The sequence below is a fragment of the Heterodontus francisci genome, chromosome 1 (genome assembly GCF_036365525.1).
Source record: "Heterodontus francisci isolate sHetFra1 chromosome 1, sHetFra1.hap1, whole genome shotgun sequence".
Taxonomy (NCBI): Eukaryota; Metazoa; Chordata; class Chondrichthyes; order Heterodontiformes; family Heterodontidae; genus Heterodontus; species Heterodontus francisci.
Window position 1 is genome coordinate 139,296,810 of NC_090371.1, and position 14,395 is coordinate 139,311,204.

The 14,395-nt window shown below is 45.8% G+C and overlaps 1 long non-coding RNA gene across 1 annotated transcript in view; it reads left to right on the forward strand.

The window, feature by feature from the left end:
• Positions 1-573: 573 nt before the first annotated feature.
• Positions 574-14,395, forward strand: part of LOC137345585 (uncharacterized) — a 37,186-nt gene continuing 23,364 nt past the window's right edge. The window contains exons 1-2 of the long non-coding RNA XR_010968577.1: positions 574-656; positions 13,391-13,619. This is a non-coding gene — a long non-coding RNA (uncharacterized lncRNA). The remainder of the gene's footprint in view (positions 657-13,390; positions 13,620-14,395) is intronic.

Genomic DNA, 14,395 nt, shown 5'->3' on the forward strand with positions numbered 1-14,395 from the left:
TTATGACTGAATGCTGCAAATGGAGCATTCTTGTCACAACACAATTCTGAATTATTTTAACAACTTCGACATTCTAGTAATGGTCCTAATGGTTTTGGATACTTTGTGGTTTTCTGCTACAGTTTATGGAGAATTCTGAGTAACAATAACTACAACTGGGGCAAATATACCCCCAATCGCAACCCACAGCATTCAATGCCAAATCAACCCTGGCACTAGTCAGCATTGATCCCATTTCTAAATCAGCATGTATTCACATTGATTACTATTTGATTGATGTTGACAGTTTTAAATTACCTGGTGATTGTTAAAAAATGGATTGAAATGATAAATGTTCCATATGTTTTTTAATCCTTTTTTGTCAATAATGAAAGACAGATTCTGTTCTTTGGCAAATGTTTCAGCAAAGCAGTCATAATTTAATCTATGATTTTTTCCAGTTCTGTGTTTGATTAGCTGTGTCTGTTGCCTTGCAGTTAGATGCTTATTTTCTGCCTTTCACTCCTCCACGCCCTGTCCTCCACCCTTTGCACTCTGCACCTGCTCTTAACAATGTTTAACTATGGTAACACCCTCCAGCTAAACTCTCCCAGCTGAGTTGAAACTTGCTAAGGCATTTCAAATTGCCTTAGTGATGAAGTTTACAGTCCAGAAAGGTAATTGGTTTCTTTAACAATGTGGCAAGAATTTATTTTCTTTTGTGTACCTGGCTGAATTTGGTTTCCTGTTCGTTGGAAAATACTGAACTTTGGCAAAGCTGCAATTTTTCTGTTTATCTTAAAGTAAAGATATGAAGATAAGAAATATACAAATTAGAAAGAACTGTCACTGACCTCAGCTATTTCTTCCTTCAGCTGGCAGCATAGAGAGTAATTTCTGGGAATACATAACAGAAATAACGTGAATTCTATTAACTTTTCACCACCATTAAGTATAACTTTCTGAGCATCAGGTTTGAATATTTTTTACTTCCAGGTTTGGGTTCAGTGGTTGAAAACGTGCATGTGGTTGTCAAGTCAATACTTTGAAGCCAAATTAATACTGTGCAATTATCCCTTCCTGGTCAGGATTTTAGACATATATTCTCAGCAGAAAATAGGGACATATCCCTCTCCCAGATACACTGTGACCAAGAACTGATACATGTATAACATGAAATAGGCAGGAAATTGACATCCATATTCACCACAAAGCTGCTAAGGAAAATTGATACATATACTCATCCTTAGTTATTTGAAGGTTTTCATGGTGAGAGCGGTGTCACGTAGAAAGATGATTTTTATGGTTTTACATTCTAAATGTGAATTTGCTCTTAAAAGAGCAGTTGTTTCCTTGAAAAAGGAGTTCTTAGAAGAACTGGCAGGCCTCAACATTTTAGGCAGCGTACTCTAGATGACGGGCAGAGTTATGGAGTTCATGCAGTAGTTCTATGAGCTATTGGACCCTCCCGCTTCTACCCACAGAGATCTGCCCTTAAAATGACTGAAGGCTTCTCAATGGACAGTACAATGGGTAAAAAGCCTCCATTTTCCTGCTGATTTGCAGCACAAACCCTGACGCTGCTCTCCCAGATAAGAAATCTCAAGCTATTTAAATGATTGCCAGCTGCGAATGTAGGACAGAATTTTCACCCCAATATGGACATGAGTATAAAGGCAAGCAGGCATGAAAATTCCTGCCGTCAGCCAGCATGCCGGTTTGCTGGCAACATCCCACCCTTGGGTCATTTTCCTGGAAATGGGATTGGGGGGTGGAAGGGCTACCTGCCTGCAAGCAGCGGATAGTCAATTCAGGTAAGTTCATGGCCAATTAACAGAGGCCAACTGGAATTTCCCAGTCGGCTGCGGTAACCCCCGCAGCATTGGGAACAGGCCAGCTACCTTCCCACCTACTATGCAGGGGTTCACCCTCCATGATTGTGGTCTGGCAGCTGTGGCCATTTTTTACTTTAAAAGTTGCTGGGAGGGCACCCTCCCAGGCACCCTCTCTCTCTCTCTCTTGTCTGAATGGCAGGCTGCAGCTCCTTTCAAGCCTCCCATTTGCTGTTCAGCTTTCAGAACCTGCCTGCCATCTTTAATTGGACAGTGGGCATGCCCTCTGGCCACTAATTAGTCCATTCAGGGACAATCACTGCCGAGTGTCTGTTCTCCACACGGTTCGGGACCCCCATTTGACCCAGACACCTGGGTCCCGACCCAAACTCCTGCCCTAGTGTAACAATTCCATTGTCTAGTCAGCTGTGTGGGCAAGAGCTTTCATAATACACATAAGTCAAACAAATTGGTAATATTGGTGAGAGAGGGGGTTAACCTTAGGTAAAGTCCATGCTACAAACACCACAATCTCTGCACCCACAACAGTTTTCAAGTTTGTAGGACTAGGCATTCTGACCACCATTTAAATACAGGGTAACTCTGTTATAGGTGTGTGATCCTCCCCTCCTGACTTTCCTCTATGCCAAGTGATTATTTATTACCCATATGCAATAATTTGCTCTTTCGGATCATAGACATTCACTGCAGACGATAAATATAAGATAATCACGAGTAAATTCAACCTTAAATTCAGGAGAAAGATCTTTATCCTGAGAGTGATTAGAATGTGGAACTCACCACCACAGGTGAGTTGAGGTGACAGGTATAAATACACTGATCATTACATCATCATCTTGGCCACAACGTAAAAATAAAATCCAGCACAAAATAAACATTCTAAACCAAATTTAGAAATGAAATTATGCCATGTTGCACGTAAACGTAAACTAAACACCCTTGTGCATTCCCTTAGTGCCTGTCTTCTGTAAGCCTTTGCCTATCCTAGTGCTCCGACGCTGTGCTACCCCAGTGGCTGCAGCATGGCTGGTGGAAGGCTGCTGAATTTCAGTGTAGGAGACTGCAGATGGCCTTGGAAGACAACCTCAAGCAGCTGAGAAGACCCGGCTTCAGATTGCACCATTTTGTCTTGGGCAGCAGCAGTCTGGGCTGACTGGCTGACAGGGCAACAGCAAGGGGACTGGCAGAGAGGCAGAGGTGGGAGCTTGAATATTGTCATCCTGAGAAAGGACAACAGATTTGTGCTCCATGGAGCTACAGCTGCTTCCTCAGGGCTGCACCTCAGCAATCCTAGCAATGTGTTGGGGGACAGATTGCTGGACTGCTATGAGAGCCTGCAAGCCTCTTTGAACACTGGTATCGACAGATGGCAGCATTCTGAGCTTGCATGCCTGAAGTCTGAGCTTTCACTAAGCCATTGGCTGGGCTTCTGCTTGTGCTGCAATGGAAGCTGAGACATCGGCCATCAGACGCTGCATCATGGTTGGGTCTACAAGTATGCTAATGGAGTTGGCCACGACTTCTATGTTGGAAAGGGCGGGCTCCAAGCTCTGTGCAAAACTCTGTGCCAAGTTGGTGCTGTATTCTCCATGCTCCTCGGCATGGAACACAAGCTTTCAGGCAGGCTTCCCAATGCATCAAGCATTTCATTGTTCATAGCCATCAGCTGCCTTCTGTAGGCTGCATTGAATTGTTCATCTGAATCTCCTGCAGCAGAACTTGTGTGCGACCTCATCCACTGGTGCACTGGCACATATGCCATCCTTGCCTCTTGTCCTGGCTGCAGGCCACTTGTGCTCTGTGTCTCACCATGTGCAGATCCCACCTCTAATCTATCCTCTGAATTGCACACAGTAGGTGGAATTTAATTGGCCCCTAGAAATGGGCTGGGAGGTGGGGGGACCCATAGAACAGTGACAGAAGGCAGGGGATGGAGGGCCAGGCGACATCCAGTCACCCTGCAATTAAGTCGGGAATGGGAAAGGCCGAAGACAGCCTCCCTGCCCAGGGGCTAACTGAGGTCCTTAAGTGGCCAATTAATAGTCATGCAGTAAAACAAAGAGGCCTCCCTGCAGGTTTGGGGGGGTGTGCCCTCCTCTGTGGGCAATCTGTAGCCCAGTGAGGGTCCTCGATGGGAAAGACCGCTCTTCGGCTAACCCCCCCCCCCCACAACCCTCAATGACCAGCCTTCCCCCCCTCCCCCCCCCCCCCACCCCACTGCCATCCCTCACCGGGGTCAGTCCGACTGGCCCTGGCAACCCCGTCACACTTACCTGAGGTCCATGACTCCAGTGCTGGGCCTGGTCTCAGGCCTCGTGCAGTACTGGCAGTGTCCACTGCTCCCAGTAGCACTGCTGCTACTACTGAGCTGCCAGCCCCCTTCCAGCTCTTGGAGGCAGCGCCCCCATCCTTAAAGGGACAGGGTCCTGGTGCCGGGAAGTTAAGTTCCCGAGCACTGTTGAAATGTGCCGGGGAGCTCTGAAAGGCCAAATGGCAGTTCCCCTTGCCTTTTCGGCCTGGCGTTGGGACCCTGCCATTTCCACTAAATTCAACCCAGTGTTGTTCGCTGCAAGTTTGAAATCGAGTGACAGTTTGTCTTTACCATCACTGTTTTCTTGCTTTTCCTCCACTGCCTGCACTTTTTGGACGTCTGAAAAGAGAAAGGCACAACCATAATGCTATGGTTAGGGGAGGCAGCAAAGTATAAGGTGCTACTTATACCATCTGCAGCTTGTAATTCAGAAGAGATTGTGGGTGTCCGATGTGATTAGGTACTAGGGTACCATCATTTTCAAGGTTTCAGCCCCACCACTGGAAACAGCCTCAGCAATTGCCATTCCAATAATGGCTAGCCTCCCTTCTGCTGATGAATCAATATTTCTCCATGTTGAACATCAATTGGAAGAAGCACTGAGGGTAGCAAGGGCACAAAGTGTACTCTGGGTGGGGGACTTCAATGTCCATCACCAACAGTGGCTCAGTAGCACCACTACAGACAGAGCTAGCCGAGTCCTAAAGGACATAGCTGCTAGACTGGGTCTGCGACAGGTGGTGAGAGAACCAACAAGAGTGAAAAACCTATTTGACCTCATCCTCACCAATGTACCTGTTTCAGATGCAACTGTCCATGACAGTATTGGTAGGAGTGACCACCACACAGTCCTTGTGGAGACGAAGTCCTGTCTTCACACTGAGGGTACCCACCGTTGTGTTGTGTGGCACTACCACCGTGCTAAATGGGATAGATTTCGAACAGATCTAGCAACTCAAAACGGGGCATCCATGAGGTCCTGTGGGCCATCAGCAGCAGCAGAATTGTATTCAACCATAATCTGTAACCTCATGGCCCGGCATATCCCCCACTCTACCATTACCATCAAGCCAGGAGACCAACACTGGTTCAATGATGAGTGCAGGAGGGCATGCCAGGAGCAGAACCAGACATACCTAAAAATGAGGTGTCAGCCTGGTGAAGCTACAACCCAGGACTACTTGCATGCCAAACAGTGGAAGCAACCTGCAATAAGACAGGGCTAACCGATCCCATAACTAACGGATCAGATCTAAGCTCTGCAGTCCTGCCACATCCAGTCGTGAATGGTGGTGGACAATTAAACAACTGACAGGAGGAGGAAGCCCCACAAACATCCCCATCCTCAACGATGGGGGAGCCCAGCACATCAGTGCAAAAGACAAGGCTGAAGCATTTGCATTCATCTTCAGCCAGAAGTGCCGAGTGGATGATCCATCTCGGCCTCCTCCTGAGGTCCCCAGCATCACAGATGCTAGTCTTCAGCTAATCCAATTCACTCCAGCGATATCAGGAAACAGCTGAAGGCACTGGATACTGCAAAGGCTACGGGCTCTGACAATATTCCAGCAATAGTACTGAAGACTTGTGCTCCAGAACTAGCCGCGCCCCTAGCCAAGCTGTTCCAGGGCAGCTACAACACTGGCATCTACTCGGCAATGTGGAAAATTGCCCAAGTATGTTCTGTGCACAAAAATCAGGATATATCCAACCCGGCCAATTACTGCACTATCAGTCTACTCTCGATCATCAGCAAAGTGATGGAAGGGGTCATCGACAATGATATCAAGTGACACTTGCTCAGCTATAACCTGCTCACTGATGCTCACTTTGGGTTTCACCAGGGCCACTCAGTTCCAGACCTCATTACAGCCTTAGTCCAAACATGGACAAAAGAGCTGAACTCCAAAGGTGAGGTGAGAGTGACTGTCCTTGACATCAAGGCAGCATTTGACTGAGTATGGCATCAAGGAGCCCTAGCAAAACTGGGAATGGGAATCGGGGGGAAAACTCTCTGCTGGTTGAAGTCATACCTAGCACAAAGGAAGATGGGTGTAGTTGTTGGAGATCAATCATCTCAGTCCCAGGACATAACTGCAGGAATTCATCAGGATAGTGTCCTAGGTCCAACCATCTTCAGCTGCTTCCTCAATGATCTTCCCTCCATCATAAGGTCAGAAGTGGGGATGTTTGTTGATGATTTGTGACTCCTTAGATACTGAAGCAGCCCAAGTCCATATGCAGCAAGACCTGGACAACATTCAGGCTTGGTCTGATAAGTGGCAAGTAACATTCACGCCACACAATTGCTAGGCAATGACCATCTCAGACAACAGAGAATCTAACCATCTCCCTTTGACGTTCACTGGGAATTACCATCACTGAATCCCCCAGTATCAACATCCTAGGGGTCACCATTGACCAGAAACTGTACTGGACCAGCCACAGAAATACTGTGGTTATAACAGCAGGTCAGAGGCTAGGAATTCTGCAGTGAGTAACTCACCTCCTGTTGCCCCAACGCCTGTCCACCATCTACAAGGCTCACGTCAGGAGTGTGATGGAATACTCTCTACTTGCCTTGATGGGTGCAGCTCCATTAACACTCAAGAAGCTCGACACCATCCAGGACAAAGCAGCCCACTTGATTGGCACCCCATCCACCGCCTTAAACATTCACTCCCTTCACCACTGACGCACAGTGGCCGCATTGTGTACCATCTAAAAATGCACTGCAGCAACGCACCAAGGTTCCTTCAACAGCACCTTCCAAATCTGTGACCTCTACCACCTAACAGCACAGTGGGTGTACCTACACCCCAAGGACTGCAGCAGCACAGTGGCGCAGTGGTTAGCACTACAGCCTCACAGCTCCAGGGACCCGGGTTCGATTCTGGGTACTGCCTGTGCGGAGTTTGCAAGTTCTCTCTGTGACTGCGTGGGTTTTCGCCGGGCGCTCCGGTTTCCTCCCACAGCCAAAGACATGCAGGTGATAGGTAAATTGGCTGTTGTAAATTGCCTCTAGTGTAGTTAGGTGGTAGGGAATATGGATTACTGTAGGGTTAGTATAAATGGCGGGTTGTTGGTCGGCACAGACTTGGTGGGCCGAAGGGCCTGTTTCAGTGCTTTATCTCTATAAAAAATAAAAGACAGCTCACCACCACCTTCTCAAGGGCAATTAGGGTTGGGCAATAAATGCTGGCCTGGCCAGTGACACTCAGATCCCCAGAATGAATAGAAAAAAACATCGTCTCTTCCATGGGGGTTTGAACAAATAGGTCACCTGTTCCACTCTGGTTGGTTCCTGCCGCCTCTGGTAATGCACTACGATGTCCTTCAAGAGAGAGCGAAGTATGTCAGTGGGTGTGGTGCAATCTATTTGGGTGATGTGGCTGTCATAGTTAAATAGCTAGCAGTGTGTGGAAGCTGAGATGTGGGTGTGAGGTTTGCCGCAGTGCTAAGTGTGTGAGGGTGCAGTGCAACTATGAATATTAGATATGAATTCTGATTGATTAATGCTATTGGTAGGTGAGTGATAGCTGTATGGTGAATTGAGCAGTGGCTCAGGCTAGTGTGCAGTCAGTGGGTGACTACTGTTGGAGTTAAAGATCCATTCATTGACGTTGACCACTCATGATGTCATTGAACTTCTTGTGCCACTGTATGCAGGTCCTCGGAGCTAGACTCATGGTATTTTCCTCCATGGCTATCTCCTTCCATTGCCTTTTGAGCGTGTGTCTGGAGGGCCTCCTGGTCCCCAATTGATACAGGACATCACTCCTGTTTTGCAGCATCCTAAAATCTTGCCGCCCACTATCTCCAATGCTATGCTATTCTACACTGTTCCCCAGGTCCAATTTACTTCTTGCATGACCGCCACCACTCGGTACAGACACAATGCAAGAGGTGCAGGCTAGCTTTAAAAAGAGCTAGGAAGTTATGATTTTGGGCCCCCTGCTGATTTATGCATCCATGATTAGTGCTTGCTGCATGCAGAAATCATTCAAATGGGCAGGCAGCATGAAGATGGTATGCTGCCTGAATTTCAATCGACAGGTGTCACAGGTGACGCCCAATTCAATTTAACCCCCTAAGTAACTATGCAGCAGAGAGTCAGTTCATTCAGCCCATCATTGCTCTGCTGGTGCTAGCTCATCAACTGGAACTGCCTACTCTAATCTTACTCCTCTGTCCATTTATCACACCCTGTTATATTTTTTCTTTTCATACACTGATCCATTTTCTTTATAAATGCTGTTATAGGCTCTGTTTCAACAGCCACCTGTGGTAAAGAATTCATTCTACAAATAACCCGATGGATCAAAACAAATCCCTTTTCATTTTAGATTATTTCTCAGTTTATCACCAGTTGTTATCAACTCACCAAACCAGTCGTTACAATCATTTATTATTTATCCCCTCAAAATCGTTCATTATTTTAAAAACGTCCATGAGATATCCCTTAACCTTCTTTGTTCCAATGAAAAATGTCCTAATTTATGAGCCTAAACAGTGTGTAACGTCAACACCACTCATGACATTTTTGTGAATGGGGCTTGTACAATCCCACTTTGGTCATTATAAATAAAATCTGAGTGTGAAAACTTGGAGAGCTTCATATTTTTATTTTGCTACTGTGCTCCTATGCACTTATAAACACGGGGAGGTGACCTGATAGAGGTCCTTAAAATTATATTGAGGTTCACTAGGGTAGATGTAGAGAATATGCTTACCTTTGTGGAGGAATCCAAATCTAGAGGCCAGAAATAAAAGATAGTCACCAATAAATCCAATAAAGAATTCAGGAGAAATGTCTTAACTTAGAGACTGGTGAGAATGTGGAATTGGCCACCATGTTTAAAAAGGGATAGACTGAAAAATTACAGGCCAGTCAGTCTAACCTCAGTAGTGGGCAAATTATTGGAATCTATTCTGAGAGACTGGATAAACTGTCACTTAGAAAGGCACAGGTTAATCAAGGACAGTCAGCATGGATTTGTTAAGGGAAGATCTTGTTTGACCAACTTGATCGAATTTTTTGAAGAAATAACAAGGAAGATAGATGAGGGTAGCGCAGTTGATGTGGTCTACATGGATTTTAGCAAGGCTTTTGACAAGGTCCTACATGACAGACTGGTTAAAAAAATAAAATCCCATGGGATCCAGGGAAATGCAACATGGTGGATACAAAATTGGCTCAGTGGCAGGAAACAAAGGGTACCTGTTGCCAGGTGTTTCTGTGACTCGAGGGCTGTTTCCAGTGGCATTCCGCAGGGCTCAGTACTGGGTCCCCTGCTTTTTGTGGTATATATTAACAATTTGGATGTAAATGTAGGGGGCATGATCAAGAAGTTTGCAGATGACACAAAGATTGGCCATGTCGTAGGTAACGAAGAGGATAGCTGTAGATTGCAGGAAGATATTGATGGTCTGGTCAGGTGGGCAGAAAAGTGGCAAATGGAATTTAACCTGGAGAAGTGTAAGGTGATGCATTTGGGGAGGTCAAACAAGGCAAAGGAATACATGATAAGTGGGAAAATACTGAGAAGTGTAAAGTAAGTGAGGGACCTTGGAGTGAATGTCCTGAGTAGCAGGACAGGTCGATAAGGTGGTTACAAAGGCATATGGAATCCTTTCCTTTATTAGCCAAGGTATAGAATATAAGAGCAGGGAGGTTATGCTGGAACTGTATAACTCATTGGTTAGGTCACAACTTGAGTACTGTGTGCAGTTCTGGTCATCTCATTACAGAAAGGATGTAATTTCACTAGAGAGGGTACAGAGGAGACTTACGAGGATGTTGCCAGGACTGGAAAAATGCAGCTATGAGGAAAGATTGGATAGGCTGGGGTTGTTCTCCTTGGAACAGAGAAGGCTGAGGGGAGATTTGATTGAGACGTACAACATTTTGAGGAGCCTGGATAGAGTGGAGGTGAAGGGTCTATTCACCTTAGCAGAGAGCTCAGTGATGAGGGGGCATAGATTTAAAGTGGTTGGTAGAAAAATTAGAGGGGAGATGAGGAAACACTTTTTCACCCAAAGGGTGGTGGGGGTCAATGCCTGAAAGGGTAGTTGAGGCAGAGACCCTCAACTCATTCAAAAGGAGTCTGGATATGCACCTCAAGTGCTGTAATCTGTAGGGCTATGGAGCAAATGCTGGAAGGTGGGATCAGAATAGGTGGATCGTTTTTCGGCCGACACAGACATGATGGGTCAAGTGGCCTCTTTCTGTGCCTTAAACTTTCAATGACTCTATGATTCTATGAAGAATAGTTGAGTTGAATTAAATAGATGCATTTAAGGGGCAGCTAGATAAGTACATGATGGAGAACATAAGAACTAGGATCAGGAGTAGGTCATTCGGCCCCTCGAGCCTCTTTTGCCATTCAATTAGATTATGGCTGATCTGATTGTGGCCTCAACTCCATTTTCCTGCATGCCCCCATAACCTTTGAATACCTTGTCAATCAAAAACCTATCTAACTCAGCCTTGAATATATTCAATAACTCCGCCTCCACTGTTATCTGGAGAAGAGAATTCCAAAGATCCGAAGGGATCGTTCCCTCCGCGACACCCTGGTCCACTCCTCCATTACCCCCACCACCTCGTCCCCGTCCCAGGGCACCTTCCCTTGCAATCGCAGGAGGTGTAATACCTGCCCATTTACCTCCTCTCTCCTCACTATCCCAGGCCCCAAACACTCCTTTCAGGTGAAGCAGCGATTTACTTGTACTTCTTTCAATGTAGTATACTGTATTCGCTGCTCACAGTGTGGTCTCCTCTACATTGGGGAGACCAAGCGCAGACTGGGTGACCGCTTTGCGGAACATCTCCGCTCAGTCCGCAAGCAGGACCCTGAGCTTCCGGTTGCTTGCCATTTCAACACTCCCCCCTGCTCTCATGCTCACATCTCTGTCCTGGGATTGCTGCAGTGTTCCAGTGAACATCAACGCAAGCTCGAGGAACAGCATCTCATCTACCGATTAGGCACACTACAGCCTGCCGGACTGAACATTGAGTTCAATAATTTCAGAGCATGACAGCCCCCCACTTTACTTTCATTTTTAGTCATTTTTAGTTATTTTTTCTTCCCTTTTTTTTTTGCATTCCTTTTTACATTTTTTGCATTTATTTCATTTCATCTTAGTTTGTTCAGTTTGCTTACCCACTGTTTTTTTCAGGTTGTTTTTCTTCAGGTTTGCACTTGCTGATGTTCTATATTCAGTATATTCACACCTAATCTGTACTAATGCTTTGTCTTTCAAAACACCATTAACATATTGTTTGCCTTTGCTCTGTGACCTTTTGGTCAGCTATGTGGCCTGGTCCAATCTGCACCTTCTCCTTTGTTATCTCTTGCCCAACCCCCACCTCACTTGTTTATAATCTGTGACTTTTCTAATATTTGTCAGTTCCGAAGAAGGGTCACTGACCCGAAACATTAACTCTGCTTCTCTTTCCACAGATGCTGCCAGACCTGCTGAGTGATTCCAGCATTTCTTGTTTTTGTTCCAAAGATTCATGACCCTTTAAGGGAAGAAATTCCTCCTCATCTCCATTTTAAATGGGTGATCCCTATTTCTGAAACTGTGCCCCATCTTTCTTGACTCTCCCACTAGGGGAAATATCCTCTCTGCATCTACCCTGTCAAACCCCCTCAGAATCTTATATGTACTGAGATGAGGAGGGATTTCTTCACCCAGAGAGTGGTGAACCTGTGGAATTCGCTACCACGGAAAGCAGTTGAGGCCAAATCATTAAATATATTCAAGAAAGAGTTAGATATAGTTCTTAGGGCTAATGGGACCAAGGAATACAGGGAGAAAGCGGGAACAGGTTACTGAGTTTGGATGATCAGGCTCGAAGGGCTGAATGGCCTACTCCTGTTCCTATTTTCTATGTCTCTGTTTCAATAAGATCACCTCTCATTCTTCTAAACTCCAATGAGTACAGGGCCAACCTGCTCAACCTTTCCTCATAAGATAACCCTTTCATCCCAGGAATCAACCCAGTGAACCTTCTTTGAACTGCCTCCAATGCAAGTTTATCCCTCCTCAAGTAAGGAGACTAAAACTCTAGGTGCGGTCTAACCAATTCCTTGTACAGTTGTAGAAAGACTTGCCAACGTTTATATTCCATCCCACTTGCAATAAAGACCAACATTAATTTGCCTTCCTAATTACTTGCTGTACCTGCATGCTAACTCTTGAGATGGCTTGGCCATGTGAGCCGCATGGAAGATGGCAGGATCCCCAAAGACACATTGTACAGCGAGCTCGCCACTGGTATCAGACCCACCGGCCGTCCATGTCTCCGTTATAAAGACGTCTGCAAACGCGACATGAAATCGTGTGACATTGATCACAAGTCGTGGGAGTCAGTTGCCAGCATTCGCCAGAGCTGGCGGGCAGCCATAAAGACAGGGCTAAATTGTGGCGAGTCGAAGAGACTTAGTAGTTGGCAGGAAAAAAGACAGAGGCGCAAGGGGAGAGCCAACTGTGCAACAGCCCCAACAAACAAATTTCTCTGCAGCACCTGTGGAAGAGCCTGTCACTCCAGAATTGGCCTTTATAGCCACTCCAGGCGCTGCTTCACAAACCACTGACCACCTCCAGGCGCGTATCCATTGTCTCTCGAGATAAGGAGGCCCAAAAGAAAAGAAAAAGAATGCTAACTCTTGTGGTTCATGTATGAGGACACCCTGAAAGGAATAGAAATATATGTTTATAGGGTGAGATGAAATGAGGTGGGAGGAGGCTAGTGTGCAGCATAAGCATGGACCTGTTGGGCTGAATAGCCTGTTTCTGTGCTGTAAAATTCTACGTAATTCTATTCTATTAAATCAAAAAAAAATTCTGTGGCATATTTTGCTTTGTTTGTAAATTTATGTTTACTAAATGGATTATAAGCTAATGGCAGTTTAATAAAATAATTTTTCTTTAACTTTACACAGAGGAAGGTATACTCCGCTGTGATTTACAAAATCTTCAGCAATTCTGTGCCCGTCTCTGATATATTTTTCTATAGGAATGAATACATGTTGGGGCAGCTTTTCCTCCTATTCTACTTGGGCATGAAGTGTAGCCTGGATGCATGTAAAGATGAAAATCAGGTAGAGAGAATCAAATGCTTGTAACAGAACGTGCCAATTTTCTATCCATTGGTTTGCATGAAAGGGTACTCATGCAGGCTCTGTTCTGCTTATGCAATCCCCGCACCCAATTTTCCTCTTTGTGTTCCACCCAGGTGATGTTTTATGCCAATGCCCTATCACTCCGAATACATCAGGAACTGGAAATGTCAGACCTGGCTGGCCATCCTATTTTTGTAAAACAATGGAAATCAGCCTGGGAGCCACAGACTTGTAACTAGAACAAAGAACAAAGAAAATTACAGCACAGGAACAGGCCCTTCGGCCCTCCAAGCCTGCGCCGATCCAGATCCTCTATCTAAACATGTCGCCTATTTTCTAAGGGTCTGTATCTCTTTGCTTCGTGCTCATTCATGTATCTGTCTAGATACATCTTAAAAGACGCTATCATGCCTGCGTCTACCACCTCCGCTGGCAACGCGTTCCAGGCACCCACCACCCTCTGTGTAAAGAACTTTCCACGCATATCCCCCCTAAACGTTTCCCCTCTCACTTTGAACTCGTGACCCCTAGTAATTGAATCCCCCACTCTGGGAAAAAGCTTCTTGCTATCCACCCTGTCTATACCTCTCATGATTTTGTACACCTCAATCAGGTCCCCCCTCAACCTCCGTCTTTCTAATGAAAATAATCCTATTCTATTCAACCTCTCTTCATAGCTAGCCCCCTCCATACCAGGCAACATCCTGGTGAACCTCCTCTGCACCCTCTCCAAAGCATCTACATCCTTTTGGTAATGTGGCGACCAGAACTGCACGCAGTATTCCAAATGTGGCCGAACCAAAGTCCTATACAACTGTAACATGACCTGCCAACTCTTGTACTCAATACCCCGTCCGATGAAGGAAAGCATGCCGTATGCCTTCTTGACCACTCTATTGTCCTGCGTTGCCACCTTCAGGGAACAATGGACCTGAACACCCAAATCTCTCTGTACATCAATTTTCCCCAGGACTTTTCCATTTACTGTATAGTTCACTCTTGAATTGGATCTTCCAAAATGCATCACCTCGCATTTGCCCTGATTGAACTCCAGCTGCCATTTCTCTGCCCAACTCTCCAATCTATCTATATTCTGCTGTATTCTCTGACAGTCCCCT